The sequence below is a fragment of the Aquila chrysaetos genome, chromosome 21 (genome assembly GCF_900496995.4).
Source record: "Aquila chrysaetos chrysaetos chromosome 21, bAquChr1.4, whole genome shotgun sequence".
Classification (NCBI taxonomy): Eukaryota; Metazoa; Chordata; class Aves; order Accipitriformes; family Accipitridae; genus Aquila; species Aquila chrysaetos.
The window spans coordinates 2,756,800-2,774,225 of record NC_044024.1 but is presented as its reverse complement, the minus strand read 5'-3'; the positions used below and the strand labels follow the sequence as shown (position 1 = coordinate 2,774,225).

Below are 17,426 nucleotides of genomic sequence, written 5' to 3'. Positions count from 1 at the left end.
CGGCCATCTCTTGGCAAAGCCCCGGTTGCTGCGTTGAAGGAGTCGTACCCACCTGTGCACCTGTAGATGGAAAAAACTCATAGACAAAGAAGAGTAGGTGAAGGTGGAGGTGGCTGTAGGTATTGCTGTGTCAGCAGAAATGGGCTCTTACTAGGTTCAGAAGCGCACGTGGTGCCAGACCTTCCGCTGACATAAATTGGTAGTAGGGTAGTATTGACGTGCGGGGAGCTAGGCTGAGTTACGTGAACTGGAGGTTTGCTTAGTCTAAGCAAAAGATTGAGTGAGTGATATCAGGATTATTTTGCATAATGTCCGCAATAATCTAAGCCCGTGTAAGATAGTTTGCCTCCTTCCTGGTGCGGAGAGGTGATGATGCAACCCGACCGCCGCCGTGCAGAGGGTGTGCCGTACCTAACGGGGTGAGGGCAGGAGCAGAGGTTATCAGAGAGGAGCCGCCAGATGCCCGTGACACGGGAGATGTCACAGATACCCCCACCGTGTGACAGCAGAAAGCGAACGGTGACTTTTGCGTGGCGACCGTTACCTGAGGTATTTCGGCACGTGCCGTCTGCCTACCGAGCGTGCCAAAATCCACCTTGAACTCTCCATTTCCCTGCGTAAGACCGCATCCCGACCGCGCTCCCGACCTTTGCTTTCAGCCACCTCAGTCCGAAACCCCCAAAACGTGACGTCCTTAGGCCCCTTGCTGACCCCAGCCCGGCGCTTCATGGCGTGCCACGAAGCCCAGCGCGCTTTCCCTATTTCCAAAGAAGCGACAAAATGCTCTCGGGCTCAGCCTGGCCGCGGTCCGGCCCGCGGTCCCCCCCCGTTTTGCTCCGCCAGCGACCTGCAGCCGGGTTTGTGGGACGATTCCTGCCGGGCAGCGCCTGGGTCCAGACCCGTCCATCCTGCCCCGAGCGCCCGTTCGCCGGACCGAGGGCTCTCGGGGCAGGGTTCTGGCAATCCCCCGCAGCCGTCCCCTGCCCAGAGGCTCTTTTCTTGGCGTGGAAAGTTTTAAAAGACTTTATACAGTTTCCTTTCCTCCACCACGTATGTTTGCTTTATTTTTTTTCTTTTTTAATTTTCTTTTTCTTTTTTTTTTTTTTTCCCCCCACCCCTCCATGCATAAATCACTGGGCCTCCATTTACCGCCTTTGCTGTGGGTTTGAGTTTGTCACGGAATGAGTTAATGGGGTCAGGCTGACACTTAAGGTAAATTGTCCCAGTTTGGGTGACTTTCTGTCAGCTGGGAATCCAGCCCGCTGCTTGCAAATAACATGCTTACTGCAATTAAACACTTCGTTGCCAAAATGTGAACAGCATATTTAAAAATTGTTTGTATCCATAAAACAGTGCATGCAACGCAAAGAATGAGAATGATCTTTGGGAATTTTTGTCCATTATTATTATTACTACTATAAGTTTTAAATCATAAAACAGAGTGTATGTGTGTGCCATGTAGCTGCTACCACCAAATCACATGTAGCACTCAATGGTAATTGTGTTCATAATTATGGAGTTAATTGAATTTCTGTATTAGTAAAAACTGGCATATAAAAAGTCTCTCAAGATTAAATGTTTTAGTTAGGGAAGAGTACACTCGCTTGGAATATTTAATAAAAAGAAAGTAGTTATCATATGCAGGTGAGCTTAATATCAGTAAAACAATCTCCCAAAATGAATCCTCTCCACAAACGCTGTTCCAAACAAAATGGGGTATCACACAAAACCCACGAATTCTTGCAAAGCTCCTGTTTTTGCCCTCTGAAGGCAAAGCAGTCTGCACGGAGGTATTTGCAAACTGGAGAGATATGTTAAAGGAGCTTTCTGCTGCAGCTTCAGCATCTGCATCTGCCAAGCTCATAAGGTGTTAGAAGTGTGCTAGCAATGCACTGTGGCAAAATTAGAGCTGCTATTAAAGGTTTAATATCGTAGCAGCACCATGCTAGCAAGTAAAATTTTGCTTAGAGTGTTTGACCTTAAAGGAGTGGTGTCTTTTTTATTTTTATATTTTTTTTTTGTGATCCATTAGGTGTTTTGGTGCTATTTTAGGCTAACTTTGGGGCTGATTTACAACTCGCCGATTCCACAGGGGAGTCACAAGATGTAATACAATACAGAATGTGGACCTCTGTGTCTACTATCTTTGTCCTGTATATTATCAACTGATTTATCTTTGGAGGGAAAAGAGTAAGGGTAAGAATTCCCAATTTGTAAGATATTAAACCTGTATATCTAACCATGGGCAGAGTCATCCTCTTGAAAATGAGAAAGCATCGATAAAAATGTATCGGGGTGTTCTTCTCTTCTCTTCTCTTCTCTTCTCTTCTCTTCTCTTCTCTTCTCTTCTCTTCTCTTCTCTTCTCTTCTCTTCTTCTCTGCTGTGGACAAAGGAAAAACATAAGGGGAAAACATTGCTTTACCTGTTACAGCTCTAAATTCAGCTCTAATTTAGCATCACTAAAAAAATAATTACTTCTTTTTTCTAGGCAGGGAAGTCTTTTTTTAAGTAGACTTATTGCAAGAACAGTGGCAGTTGAACATTTTTAACCATGAAATAACGTGCGTTTCGAAGAAAGAGCCTCAAATGCCAGCTAACATAGTAATGACCCGGCCCCGTAGGAAATCCAGCTTTAATACCCCTTTTCCAAAGGATCATGTATTGAGTTTCATTATTTTCTACTAAGATTCACGGGAGACTGTTTCTTTTAATATCCTGTTTTTACCTACTGATGAGATTGGCTTGAGCATGTAAAACAGAAAATATTGATAATTAGACCTCAGGTCCTTCACCTTTGGTAATATAGTTTCCATTCACTGTTCTTTTTGTTAAAAAGTTGCCTGCTCGTGTTCAGTTCCTCCGCTCTATTTTAAATATTATTGCTGTGAGTTGATGTAATAAAAAAGAAAAAAGTGAAGTCCCCCCAAACTAACCCAAAGTGCAGGGGCTTTATTTTTGTTATTCCTCCCTTCCGAGAGTCGCTCCCTTCCCCCAGCAGCCGCACTACAAAGCTTGTTGTACAGGGACTCCATTAATCCTACATTTCCTAGATGGTATCTGAGGCACAGTGGGTTTCCACAGAAATTAATTTGTCCTGACAACAGGCCTAAAGATTGGAGTCCAGGGATCACTTGGCAAATTCCCTTTAAACTGAGCACAATAATAAACAGAAAGCTGATAACGACAGTTCTGAAAGACCACACAGAGGACGGACCCCGAGTAGAGTCACTCGGTGTGGATCTGCAAATACCTCCGATAACCGGCAGCCAGGAGCTTTATGCTTGACAGGAAAAGGAGCGCACTGATTTACGCACGTTGTAATATCACAACACCGGGCAGAACTAACTTCGGCTCGGAACGTACATTTTTAACTCTTTTCTGGAATAATAATAATAATAAAAGTTCAAGACCGATCTGTTTTAGACCATTCTTATTTAATATTTGTATTAATAGCTCCGTGGCCGTTTTTCATGTCTTTCATATTTTAACGTAGCTCTAATTTTCTCAGTGCATCTTACATGTGTAAACATTCACAAATGTTGAACGGTGGGTAATACAATATTTCAAGGAATGAAGCTGCAAAGTTCGCCGTCTATTCTAAATATCTTTTCTTGGAGATCGTGCTAGTTTTTGGGTTCAATCATCTTCTATGTAGTAATTCCTTATTAAGAATAGTAAAAAACATTTTAGACAGCATTATTGCCTGTTTGCTTGGTTTTATTTATCTTTGCCTTTGGTGCATATTTAAATGCTGTTGTTTTCCCGAAGTTAAGGTATGGAAAATGGCCATGTTGGGAATATATACTAATATAGTAAGCGAATAAACAAACGTTCATTGGATGTTTTAGAGCTTGTCAAGGTAAGAGCGTTTCAACCTCTGATTTTCGTCAATATAGAATTTAGAGTTTTAATGGTAATCGGGATTTGTGGTGTGTCAGTAAACCTCTGCCAGTTACATTTCTGAAAAAAGCCATCATAATATTAAGAGTTAGGACTGATAGAGTGGCGTTAAGTAAGATATATTCTGCATAACTTTTCACCGCTTAAGTATAGGGTATGGAACAATTTAAGTAACGAATTTAAAAAGGAGGACAATTTAAAAAGATGTACGGAAAATGGATTTTGGTTACTAAAAGATACCTTGAAAGTAAAGTCTAATTTTGTTCTCACTGTCCAAAATGCATTATGAAATAACAGCCTCTTGATACAGAGAGGGCTATGTAACTATGTTAAAAGAAGGCAACTAGCGTGCTTGACAGGTACGGTTGTACACCTAAACGGCGTGAGTCACGTTTGATCACTTTCAATAGCTGAGCTCTTTCTCGTCGTAAGATGGCAATTCGGCAGCGGAGTTCTCCACGATACATCCAAACTCAACAACAGTCCTTCAGCGCAATGCCCCCTCCGCGGACTTTTCCACGTTCTGTAGACATAGGCACAGGCTGGAGGCGAGCAGCAATACTAGAGCCGCAGACGGGCAATGCCCGGGCGAGGCAGGAGCAGGTGAGCGAGCCGGCGCGGGGGGCACGGCGCTGGTCCTCCCATCCCGTCCCATCCCGTCCCATCCCGTCCATCTCCGCTCCGCGGTGGGGTGGCAGGATGCCAGCGGCCGGGTAGTTACGGGCTCGGAATGCCGCCGCCCTCGGCATTTGCGATACGGAGAGTTTATATATAAGAAAAAGTTCTGTCTTGCATGCTTTTCCGGCACCGCTAATGACAAAACTACCATTGACTTCGGCAAGGGCAGCATCAGGCTCGTTATTTGAGAGCCTAACGAGCTGAGAGGTGGGGCTCTGTTATAGTGCTGGAGTGGGGTGTACGTACCACACCTCCTTGCTGAAAAATAAAATCTTTTGCTCTCATTATTGGCTTTAAATTAGTTTGTACACTACAAATTAATCAATTACAGCCAACGTACTTTGGAAATGAAATTCAGGATGAGGAGCGCGATTTGTATTTGTCACACTTAAAGAACTCCATTGTACTGAAACGCAGAGGATTTGAAAACAACTAGTTTTAATGCTCTCTAGCTCCTCTTTCTAGAGTCTGATGCAAGAGCAAAATGACTTGGCGTGCCTTTTAGTTCTGTAAAAGAACAAACCGAAATACTCCCCTCCACTTTTTATATCAAAATCACTCTATGCATTTCAGTGTACAAGCTATTAGGTTTTTTTGAATTTGGATCAAATCAGGCATTTTTTCCCCCAGCAAATAGTTCTCTAGCGTGCTTTATGCATTTGATTCGAAGGACTGTGTATTATTTGATGTTCTTAGGAGATAAACAATAAACTTTTGAATATGTTTTTTCCATTTGAATACAAGCCTAGGGATGCTTCACCCTGCATCCTAAAGCCTGATTTCCCCTGGGACTCATTATCATGCAGCTCACATGTTCAGTCACCTACACTGTTGAACTTACTATCAAATAACCTTCGAAACGTTACTAGTTATTACGTGTCAGAGGGCAGATTTATGATAAACTAACTTTGAAACAAAATAATGAATTCTCAGCGTTCTGTTTCCAGCAGCATTTCTGGTAATTTTGTTGGATTTAAATTTTAAAACAGTGAGTTGCCTTTTTCTCTTATTCTATCATATAAAACAGCTCCCTCCCCTCATGAAATTTCTCCCTCCTTAAATATGGTTTATGATGATTTGAGCACTGCCTATAAAGAATAAAAATGAGAACATTTGTCTGTGCGCTACCAAACGGCCCGCTGGAGTTCATTTGTGATTAAACTTTCATAGCTTTCTAACTTGGTGAAAGTTAAATTAACTTAACCCTTAGCATAGTCCACCGGTGTCCAAAATACAGCTGTGCAATAGGTGTTCGCAAACAGAAATCTTTCCTCCGTGCACTTTTAACTGCCAGTATTTTGAGGTTTCAGGTGAGGTTCTTGCATTAGAGCGACAAAAATCAATAGTGTCCTCTTCTCAGAAAGCAGAAACGTGGTTTATGGCAGACCAGAAAGCCTGCCCAAACAGGTTTTCCAAAAGGGTATCTGGAATTTCAGCCCCCAAAGCCCGTATTTAGGGATCTAAATAATTGGCCAATTTTCAAGAAGGCTGAGCATGACTTTGGGGCATCTGTAGGCACTTGGCCTCTTTTAAATGGTAGCCAGAGCGATTGTGACTTTTAATGAGGTTCTATCAGAGGGATGAAATTCAGGTAGATAAATGCTGTATAATAATTTTGGAGGTGATTAGAGTAGTAAACATCTGCAGCTGCAATTTAAAAGCACACTATGTCAAAAATTAAGTCTGGCTAATTTGGAGAAAAATCAGTGTAGCTCCTCTTGGTATCAATGGAAATTTTTTTATTGTATTTCAGATGAGTATCAGGCAGATTAATGTCTATAGGATTTTCATCTCCTGCTAGACAAAGTCTGGGCTTTGAGATACTGCTCATCTGTGATACTGCATGGAAAGTGCCTGACCTAGGGTAGCTCTGTGAAGCAGGGGGACAGAGCCACCATCTTCGGTGCGCTCCCTCATCTCCTTTGCTCCACTCGCCGTGATTATGGCTCTCCAAGGGCATTACGGGCAAAAGTTCCATATCAGGCTGTCTATTAATATTTATGCAGCAATTCAGGAGGCCATGCATTGTTAAAATACAAGTTGGAAATGCACCAAATTTAATCACTTTTAGTACTAGAAATTATCTATTTCTACATCAGATAGAAGGGGAGGGGGGGGATATCATTACAACATTTTTTTTTTTTTTAAACCAAGTTATTTGCCAGCTCTAACACGGCTTGAATTAAAAGGGCAATAAATGCTGTTGTGTAGCTTAGGTTTTAAAAAGGAATGCAAGCCATATATGTGAAATTTAATGTGATGTGTTAAAAAATATTTAAAGTAAATACATCCTATGCCAGGATGTCCACTGATCAGTAGTGCCATGTCAGTCAGTGCCTGTCTTCATGTGTAAGGACTGCTTGCGTGCACGGAGGCCGGCGGGATTTGCCCTTTGCTGCTATGCAATTCCTCCTGCCTAAACGTAGAAAGAATATTTTTATCACTGATATCACTTCATTTTTGCAGCTGTCTGCTCGCATCAGGTTAGTAATATAAACTCTGTCAAAGACCAATCTCTCCCCTCCACAGGCTACAAACCCCACAATTATTATTTAGAGTTAACCTCCTAAGAAAGTGTTCGTTATTTAAACTGTTCAACCCCAAAAAGAATTGTTAGCTATTGTTATCTGAGGACCTCCTACAGTCTTCCCTTGGTCAAATAAGGCTCCTTTTGTTTTCAATAGGAGTTTTTTCTAAGAACAAGCTCCGAGCTTTCATGCAAGCAAAATAAATCCAGTGAAAGTAAAACATTAATTAAAATGTATAAAAAAAAAAAAAAGAAAAAGAAAAAAGAAAATGTTCAAGAGGAGCATGGTGCTCAAATAGAGCACTTTTTTTTTCAGGTCACTTGGCTTTCTGATGTCATTTCTGGCAGATTCGTTAGCCTGGCTCCATCACGTTCTGTTCTGAACCATAACGTGATAGGAGATGATCAAAGTGAGAATGCTAAAGGCTCAGGACATTTAAAAAATGTTCTATTCTGGAAATTGTTCTAAAACTATAAACAGATTACATTAAAAATCTGTGTTACTGAACATGGTTGCTCATCATCCTTTTTTAGAAGGAGCTATTGAGAAGTTTGGGTAAACAGCCTTGAAGTCTTTATGATGGCAGGCTGAAAATTTCTCCTGAATTTTAGGCAACCCAAGCCTCTCTGAAATGTAATATAACCCATTTCTGCTGTTAGGCGTGTTGTTTTAATCTTTATACTTGAAAGTGGTAAGCATATGGGTCAGATCACCCACTCCTGCTAATGGACACAATTCCGAGGACTTCGGTGTCCAATTATGCCAGCTAAAGATCTGACCGTTGCTGGGTTTTATTTCCTTATTTTTCTTGTCTTCCTGATCCTTGACCCTTTACCAAAGGAATGCCGTCTATCATATGATAATAATATGAAATTCTGAGCTCGCTTTCTAACAATATATACCTCAAAGAATTGTAAAGATGCTCACCTTTATATGAAAAGCAGCTGATGAGCGGTTTCAGCCTTGTGATTGTCTTTGCTTGGCACAGGGGCGAGACTCAGGTACCTCTGCCTGGCGTTGCGGTGGAATATTAAGCATTTTTGCATTTCCATGAAACAATTGCTCTGTGGGACGAGTGAGTAAATAAACTCATTGGCAAGTCAACAAAATGACAGGAGGCCATTTTTCCTAATTGTAGGTGCATTTTAGTGCTCAGGAAAGTGAGAAATTTTTGAGTTTTTAAGGGCTACACACTCTCGTGCTCTCAATCAGTGCTAGGATGTGGCTGAAGCTGGAGGCAGAAATATATAGGCAGCGTGACACCTTAGGTACATAACGGAGCTACGCAAGAGTCTAAGAAGGATTTAGATCTATAAGCAGGATTTGACTATCTATTTTGATTTATGGGCTGAATATAAGTGTGTATTTTAAGGAGCCATTAGAGTTTGTGATTTGAAATATGCAGAGAGCAGGCTTCCTCTCAGCCCTCTGTAGGAAAGGGTGACGCAGGCTCCTTGCACAGGCACGCATCCTTCTTTATAGTGGAGAAAATGGCAGAGAATAGTCTGTAGCAAGAAACCCCTTCGCTTCAGACTCTCTACACCAAATAAGTGATGCAGTGGGCAGGAATGGCACGATCCATCACTCACTGCGGCACTGGCCGAGAAAGTAGGAAAGGAAAAAAAGAGATACGGCATACCTACGCTGTGCTTCACTGTGAAGCATGTGTTCCAGGTGTACTTTTAATGTAAATTAGCTTTGTCGCTGTTGATAAGGCCACACAAATGCTTGAGAAGGGCTGGGACTTGTAGGTGCAAATCAAAAGAGGCATGGCAGGAGTGAGTAGCTGCTGGGGCACTCGGCCAGAGCGCGGCTAGCAACTTGGATGTCCTAAATGTTGTGAGCCGTACCGGGGAGATCGCTTGAAAACTGTAGCGAGAGATTTTGGCACCTCCCGACCTCCTCTGTCTCCCACCCTGCTGCAGACATGTAGCTCTTCTTCTTGGGTGGCAGCAGCAGTTGCAGCTGGTGACCCTCATTCGGTGCCCTCTGGCTCTGCCTTTGCCACAGCTCTTATCATTTGGACAAATACTGCTCTTGTTTACAATAATGTAAATTTGGAGCAACCCCTCTGCCATTTCTCCAGCGCAAATATTGCACTCTGTTTAATTCCCATCTCCTCCTTCACGCAGATGGAGCCTGGGAGGCGAGGGAGGAAGGCTGCTCTTTCCGAATATCCGTGCATCGATCTTTTTTTGGATGCAAGCCCCAGGTGACCGCGCCGGCCGTACGCTTGATCTATGTAGATATGGGAGCTGTTGTTGGTCTTTTTTTTTTTCCCCTCTCGTCTAACAGCGCTTCCCTTCGCAGCTCTAAACCCAGCTGTAACACAGGAACCATGGATGCAGCCTGCAGTTTCTTTACTGCACCTCATTTCTGCTGCTCCAGCCCTGAGAAAAGGCTGCCTGGCCATGACAAACTGTGCGCTGGCTCTGTGATTTGTGTAAGCTCAAATTTTCCACTAATTCACTTATATATACTAGATGGAAAACACAGCCTCAGGGCTGCTATAAACCATGCTGCTGTAGCCACAAAGGGCCGTCCCGCCAGCTGGGGAATCGCTGGAGCGTGCCGAGTGCCGGGGCCGGAGGAAGGAGTGAAATCGAGTTTATGCACTTGTCAGAGGAGCTGCGGCGCGGGAGCGGATCCGGCCCCTCCGCGCCGCGGTTACAGCCCCGACGGCACAGCCCCGGCTGCCGCGGGGACGCGATGGTCGGATCACGGGCAAGAGCGAACGCCGTGTCCCGGCCGCCACGCCGGCTCCGGGCGAGCGTTGGCTGCCTAAAACCAGCCGCTGTTTTGGGCCGCTCGTTGGAAAACGTCACGGCTTGCTCTCCTTCGCTCTCCTGCAGCCCCGATCCGCCCCAGTGCTTTGTTTTGTGCCGCGGTGCGGTTCTGCAGCTTTAATTTTCTGTATAACCCGCCGATAGATAATTTAAGAGCGTTTTCTTTTAAGAACGGCAAGAGTGCCACATTGGCTGACTCCCCAAACGATTACTTGTCTTGTTACAGATAGCTGTTGACCTGTTCCTTTAATGTTACAAGTCTGCATCTAACCGCTCTCTTAAGCCAACCTACTTCCTTCTTTTTAATGAAATTGTCCCTTTAGCCTTTTTTCCTGGGCTGGCTTTTCAACAAGAACATTAGAAACAGTCTGCTCAGTTCTTTCCTCCGCTAACATCTTGCCCAGAGCTAACTTGCAGCTTCACTCTGTCAGCTGTAAGATATAGATATACTGTTGTCTTAATTACTCATATTTCTCCTGCTGCTCATAATTCTGCTTGTTCCACCAAAGAGCTCTTCAGAGAGCTTTACTGCTTCCCTTTCCCTTTCTTTGGGGGTTTAAAGGTTGTCAGATATATAAACGATCCTTGTTGCAGAGCTTTGGTGGTGACAGTGTCCTTTGTGGAGAAGATTTAGGGGGATGGGAGAACTAAATACTATGCTTTTAGACCACATCTCTGTGGAAGGAGAGAATACACGTAGTACTACCTTGCATAACAGCATCAGGGCAAATCCCTTCTCTGGTGAGTAGCTACGCAGCTGTTTCTTCTGCAGCTTGAAGTGTAGGTGCTGATGGTCAGGAGTAGGGTTTTCTTTACTCTCTTTCTCTCCACCACTGGCTATCCATGGCTGTATCTGGCCCGCTGCTGTTCCTCTAAAAATACTGTTGAAAAGGGACTGGACGCTTAAAAAAACATACCGCTGTGCCATAGGGAAACCGTCGTCCTTTGTGGTTTCAGCTCTCTCTTTTATGATTATGTGCCACTATTTCTGTCATCTACATTAATTATTCTGTCTGCTACCGCAAGAATTGCATGTTGAGTAACCTAGAGCAGACTGACAACGTGACGTCCATGTTTTTTTGGCAAAGATTTGAACAAGTTTTGTCATAGAAGTGAGCTCTCTGGTGGGTTATGCCTTTGGTCAAAGTCCTTCACTCCTGGCTCTTTGGGGTCCGTTCTCAATTTGAACAGACCTCAGCTCTACATAGTAAGCTAGTTCAGTGGCAGAATATATCTTAGCATTCAGCTGGTTGTCTCAGTTTAGCTGGCTGACAGGTTCAGGAAGCAGTACTGTGGGTTTATTGTTAATTGCATAAATTACAAGCCTGTCAAACTGCTGTGGGTGAGCCTGTTTCCATCATAAAGCTTGTTGTGCTGGTGGTGCGGCTGGAGGTGGGACTGAGAAGGTGTGCCTTCCACAAGCGGGGCTGGAGCCCTCCACTCCAAGTTTTGTTGTGGTTGCTTTTGAATAATTATCTGGTGAAAATGCTGTGCAAGTGTATAGGAAGAAATGTTTCAGCATCAGAGCAGTGAAAGATGGCAGCACCAAAGATAACGCACAACTCTTCCCGGTTTAAGCTGACCTAACAGCAGTAACAGGCAAATAAACAATAGGCTGCAGTAAGTCATGACTAAACTCTTCCAGTAGCACAGATGTGATAAAGAGTCTGTTAGAGGAAGCAAATGGAAATAGATGGGAGGACTTGGTGGGAGGAATGAGAAATAAAGAGTAATTCCGTTCTGCGTGGAGGAAGAGCATGGGGAAAGTAGCTCTTCAAGTTAGTGCTCTGCTCTCGAAGAGCTGAAAGGGATCGGAGTAGCAGTCTGGGACAAGTCAAGTTTCAGGCACGGTCACATGAGTTAGGACACATGGGAAATCCATGCGAGGGGTAGCTCATTTCAGACCGTCTTCTACAGAAAGCTCATAGTCAGGGAATACCATCTGAATAACACGCAGTGCAACTCCAGCCCCGAGACTGGACAAGAGGGCTGGTGAAGTTGGCCCTGTTCAAAATCCAGGTTCCCTGATGTTTGCCACAGCAATTTGTTTGTTGCAGAGCAAACGCACACGCAGACTGTGACGCTCGGCACGGGCATCTACACCTCTCCCATCTGGAGGGCGATCTCTGCCTGCGGGCAGGCTGCCCCAGCATCTCGTTTGCCTTCGCAGAAGGTGGCACCGGGATTCCACAAGGAAGGACTCCGGGAAGCTGGCAAGGCCGTCGGTTCAGCCCGGTGCTACTGCGAGGGCTGATGGCGTAGCCGGAGGCTGCCGAGTGCGGGTGGCAAGCGGGTATTTCGGTCTATTTGCTCAAGGTTTCCTCTTGGACTCCCAGCACCGTCTCCCGAGAGCGGCTCTGAGGGCACGGTGGTTGGTTAAGGAGGTGGTCGTGCAGCTGCTTTGGCACCTAGTCCGTTCTGGCAGCTACGCCGCAGCGAGGAATTTCCTGCCCAGTGCGTCTTCTGCAGGGATGTTGGACAAACGACTTGACCTTGTGCCTCAGCTCTCCAAACGTAAGGATGTTTCCCTATTAACTCCTCTCTGCAAACCCAAGGGCTGTTAAAAGAAGTAGGTCTCGTGACTGTGTGGTGCTTGGATGCCATGGTAATGTAATTAGCTGCACAGCAATCTTACTAAAAATGTCCTTGGTGGAGGAGAGGACGGGGTGGGGGACTCATTTAGAGGATGGATGTTAAAGGGGAGGAAGTTTCCAGACCTGTGGCTTCACCACAACTTGGCTGCGTAGCGCGAGTCCTTCAATGCAGATGTGAATCCAGAGGTTCAGAGGGTAATGTTTACTACACGTGTCCGTAAGGGAGAGAATGCAGCACAAACTGTTTGAAGTGTTAATAGATTATATAACAGCTTTCCACCCCCAGCAAGCCTTTTGAAATTTTTATATGGTATCTCGGGCTAAAAACCTTTTTGGGCTGATGTATCGCTTGCAGTAAACTTCGGGAAAGTATTCCTGTTACAGTTACTTTTGCTTTTTCTCCTTCTTTCTCTTCAATGTTATATATGGATCCAGGAACTTCTGGGCTGCTTAATCCAAGGAGAGAGGCACAGGGTTGTGTGCAGAAATCGGAAAGCCTCGGTGCAGCAAAGCTGTGCTGCCGATTAGTTTCTCTCTCTTACTCTGCCAACCCCCCAGACTTTGGCAGCCTGGGTCTTTTTTTGCCTTTTTATATCCGTTAGGTCTTTTTCCTCCCCACCCTCAGAATGACCTCCGTAGCGATGGTTGCCAAATGTTGCCCATATTAAATATGAGGATGTGTATCAGCACCCACAGGCTGTTAAAACCCTTCTACTGGAGCAGCAGCCTGTGAATTGTCTGAAGCTTTTGGAGTTAATGTTTTAGCTCTGGTTAGCTGGAAGTTCTTGTAGAGTCGTGTCACCAAATTCTTTTCTCAGCTGTATCCTCGCTACTCCAACGAGGGAGAAATTTGTTTCTGTCATTTATGGTTAACCCTACTGTACGTTTATACAAGAAACGATAGGCTGTATTTGTGGGTTAAATGAAGACTAACCGTAGTAATAAAAAGTAAGTTTTCATAGCAATATTCAGAGCATTTTTTAACAATTAGGTGAGATAATGTGGTGAAGGGCACACTTGGATTGGGTGGGATTTTGGCAGATGTCTTTATTCAGATGTTGTTCTCCTTTATTTGGATTTTCTTGCATAGTAGGAGAAGGCACAGCCAGCCATATTTTCCATCCTGATGAATGAAACAGAGCTCAAGGAGTTTAGCTGAGATTGGCTTTCCCTGCAAGAAAGATTGCTCTTTGTTGCCTGAATCATAATTTTAAGGCATGAAAACTATTCATCAGGAAAGCAGCATTTTAACTCCTTACATCTTGCAGCCTGATCTTTGCGGAGTAAAAAGAAATCCTCCTCCACTGAAGTTGATCAGAGTTTGCTCTGGGTTGTAACAAGTCTATAAAGTCACCTTGATTACTGTACATCAATGTGGTTCCGACAGTATGTTCTTGATAAGACAGCCCATTGCCGTGATTTAATCCAAATCTGTTTAATCATATATAATCCACATTATTCAAATATACTCACCAAGGATCCAGTTTTATAGCTATTCTGAGGGGAAGGAAATCTTGTGTTGTCACAAGTCATGCTGACATCAGTGGGGTTTCTTATTGATGTAGGACTTAGTGCTGGCATATGCAATTACAGCAAAATTTGGGGTTTAGCATATTTGCAATTTGATGTATTTTTAGGAGGTGGTCGCTTTGAGGTAAGTGAGTAAATAAACTCTGGGCCACGTCCAACAAAATCTCTGACTAGGAGTTGTGCCCGGTGGTCATTCCAGGGAAAATATATACAATAATCTGAAATTATTTGTTGTGCAATTAAAAAAATCATAAATGTTTCATTTATATTTTTGGCGTAGAAATTTCACTTTATACAAACTCTATAAAAAAGAGCCCGTTCTCCTCCCAAGGCATTCTTTATTGTTTCAGAAATGTTTCAACAAAAGCAAAAGATATTTGTCAGCATAAGTAATACACAGATATTATTGCAGTGTTACTGGTTACAATTTTCATGTTCAAGATACCAGTATCAGATCACACTCCATTTGCGTAGCCATTCGTTAATGTGATGCACATGCAGCTCTGTGGCCTAATGCCTTATAGCCCTCAATCTAAAAAACCTGCTCAACCCATGGGTAACTGTAAACATCTGAGTAATCCTGTTGAAGTCAGTCCATGCATCCGTTAACTGTGCAAACTAATCCTTCAAAAAATTATGAAAAGGGCAAAAAGAAAACAGCATGCTTTCCAAGCCAATGAAACTCCATACGTGCTTAAAGTTAAATACTGGAATAAATAAATAGTGCATGATCTGAAAGACTGAATCCACACTCGTAACCATGGTTTATCGGCTATCCGGTGAAATCCTAATATGAGGTGAACTTTTTTCAGCTTGCACACTGTATCACTTCTGAGGCATTTCTGACTTGACTTTTTATTATTATTATTTTGTGGCCATTTTGCAAGTTTTCTATGGATTTGTTTTGATTGTAAATAGGCATACACATTAGCTAAAGCCAGATAATTTCTTCTGGCCAGCTTTGCCAGTAAATCACTGAACTATGTAATTGGGTTTGTATAAAATTATGCATTGTGAACTTGGGAATAAGTGAAACAGAAAGAAAAAGTTGATTTTTGTAAATAGTATCATTCTTGTGCAAAACTTCTGTTTTGACCCCGTTCTTCTACTCCCTAATGTGATCGTTTTGATCGTTCGTTCAACGTTGAATGAAAAACAAACTACAGAATAAATCCAAGCAAAACTGGTAATAATTTCTGGTTTGGCTTGTAGGTGGAGTTGAATACAATGCCCGCATTTGTGGTTAACTACAAGCAATACATTATGAAGATGATGGTATTCAGACACATACCCAAACAATTTGATTCAGATAAATTGGATACAAGACTTTGACCAGCATGAGAAGAACAGGTGAGAACCCTTGAGAGTGAAGCTGAAATAATAAGTATTTTGATGGTCAGGAAAAATATTTCTCCAGTAGCACAATAGATCTTCTATCAGAAACTCAAAATACTAATTACAATCTGCCTGAAGACTTATTATAAATGAAGTGGAGCTAGAAACATGTTTATATTATGGGGAGGCTTATTTGCAGATAAGCAGGAAACCAGTCACACATCTTCACAAACATAATTTTAGCTGTTTTAATTAGCAGGTTTGCTTTGATTTAATTCAATTCAGTGATTCCTTCTATCTTTACTGACACATGTGCAAATAAAATGTGCTGACCTGACTTCTGACATCCAGTTTCCTTTTTCATTTCTGTTTTTGTTGTTGTTGATTTCGGCAGTGTTTACGGTGAAATGATGGGGTCAACACTTCCTAACAGCATGGCCAACAGATGTAGCGTGGGGATGACAACTGTACATTGGAGTGGCCTTTTGTTACCCCCGCACTGACTGATTGCTGAGGTGCTGGAAGCCAGCGTGTCAAAGGCCATCAGAAGTCCTAATAGCCTCTAGATCCCAATTCTATTAAGGGTCGGAATGACAAAAAAATATGCCTCTTTTGTGTAGTTGCGGTAAAAGCGCAGCGAGCTTTTTTGCTAGAGAACGAGACCCTAGAAAGAAGCCCCGTGTGTGCCTTTAGCAACTCACTGTAGCGTGTTCGTGAACTTTGGGTTGAAAAGCAAGGTTTAGAAGCTGTCAGAATTCATATATTTAATGTTTGGAGATTTGGTGGTTTTATTTAACAGTGAAAGTAGTTATTGACAGAATAAAAACACGTAGCCCAGAATAAAAATACCACGTTAATGTCCTGACCAAAAAAATCCGTGTTGACTTTGCTGAGCTTTTCGTTGGTCTGAGAGCTTGGAAACTATTTTTATTTCTTTATGTCAGAAAAACAATTGCTAATACACCAGGTGTTGTTCTCCCTTCTCTCTCCACCCCTCCCTTTTGCAGTGTCTCACAGCTGTGTGATAGGTAATTAAAACAATCACTGAAATGTTTCAAAGCTGTTGTAGCCTTTAGTTGACTTTTAAAATTCGTACTTGAAGAATGGTAAAATTAATTTGTATCTGGCTCGGAATAGTGCTCTTTACTTGAGCAATGGACTTTACAACATTGACAACAAAAAGAATGAAATTAATATTATACTTGCCTTTATCTAGGGTTATTCTGTTAACTGTTTTATGCTGGAAATTAATTTCAATATCATACAGATGTCTACGAGTCATGAATGCAGCAGTTCTAGCATGCAGTCAGATAGCTCTCCTTCATAATCGTGGTAAAAAATAATAATTCAAAAGGAGTAAACTTGCCAGGACAATTAAATGATTCTGCCACTAGATAATGGAAAGATGAAGTTTATATTCTTGGACTGTAAAATATGTAAGAATGAAAAGTGTTATTAAAGAAGTATTATGTGGTTATTTTGAAAAGAATGGTAATTTTACGGGTTCGTCTTTCTACAGAGGAAAAATACTTTGGAGACTATGAGAAACGGAGACTTCTGGATAGGCAGTTTCTGATGTTGAAATGCTCTTCTGTTTTTCTTCCCTGTCTGGATTTTTTTTGTGTTTCGGTTCCCGGCTTCAGTGGTAGGCTTTAGAAAACTTGTAATTCATTCATTATGGAATGCTCGGTCTACGGGACAGGATTTTATTCTTAAAATAAACTTCCTTGTAATATATTCTTTTTGATCCTTAAAAACAACCCTTCATCTTTACAAATGAATGTGCTACGTCAGTGTAAAGTGGATCCCTTTCTCCCTTTTTGCCCTCCTCCCCTCCTTTTCTGGTTTGTCCCTCTGTGGAGGTTTGTACTCTCTGGCACGGGCAGGAGCGGTGGCAACTGCCGCATACAGAAAAGGCAAGTTCAGGAATTTTCAGTATGAATGGAATTGGTTCAGGCTTAGAAATTAGTAATTTAAAAAAAACCCCCAAAACGTGTGGGATGAAAGGTTTTGCATATCCCTCATTGGTTTGTGGGGAATCCTTGCCTGGAATGTATGTCAATATGCATATAGA

The 17,426-nt window shown here is 42.7% G+C and overlaps 1 long non-coding RNA gene across 2 annotated transcripts in view; it reads left to right on the top strand.

The window, feature by feature from the left end:
* LOC115333712 overlaps nt 1-17,426 on the top strand; it is an 88,596-nt gene that overhangs the window by 10,308 nt on the left and 60,862 nt on the right. For both annotated transcript variants that reach the window (XR_003920902.1, XR_003920903.1), the window contains exon 2: nt 15,230-15,367. This is a non-coding gene — a long non-coding RNA (uncharacterized LOC115333712). The remainder of the gene's footprint in view (nt 1-15,229; nt 15,368-17,426) is intronic.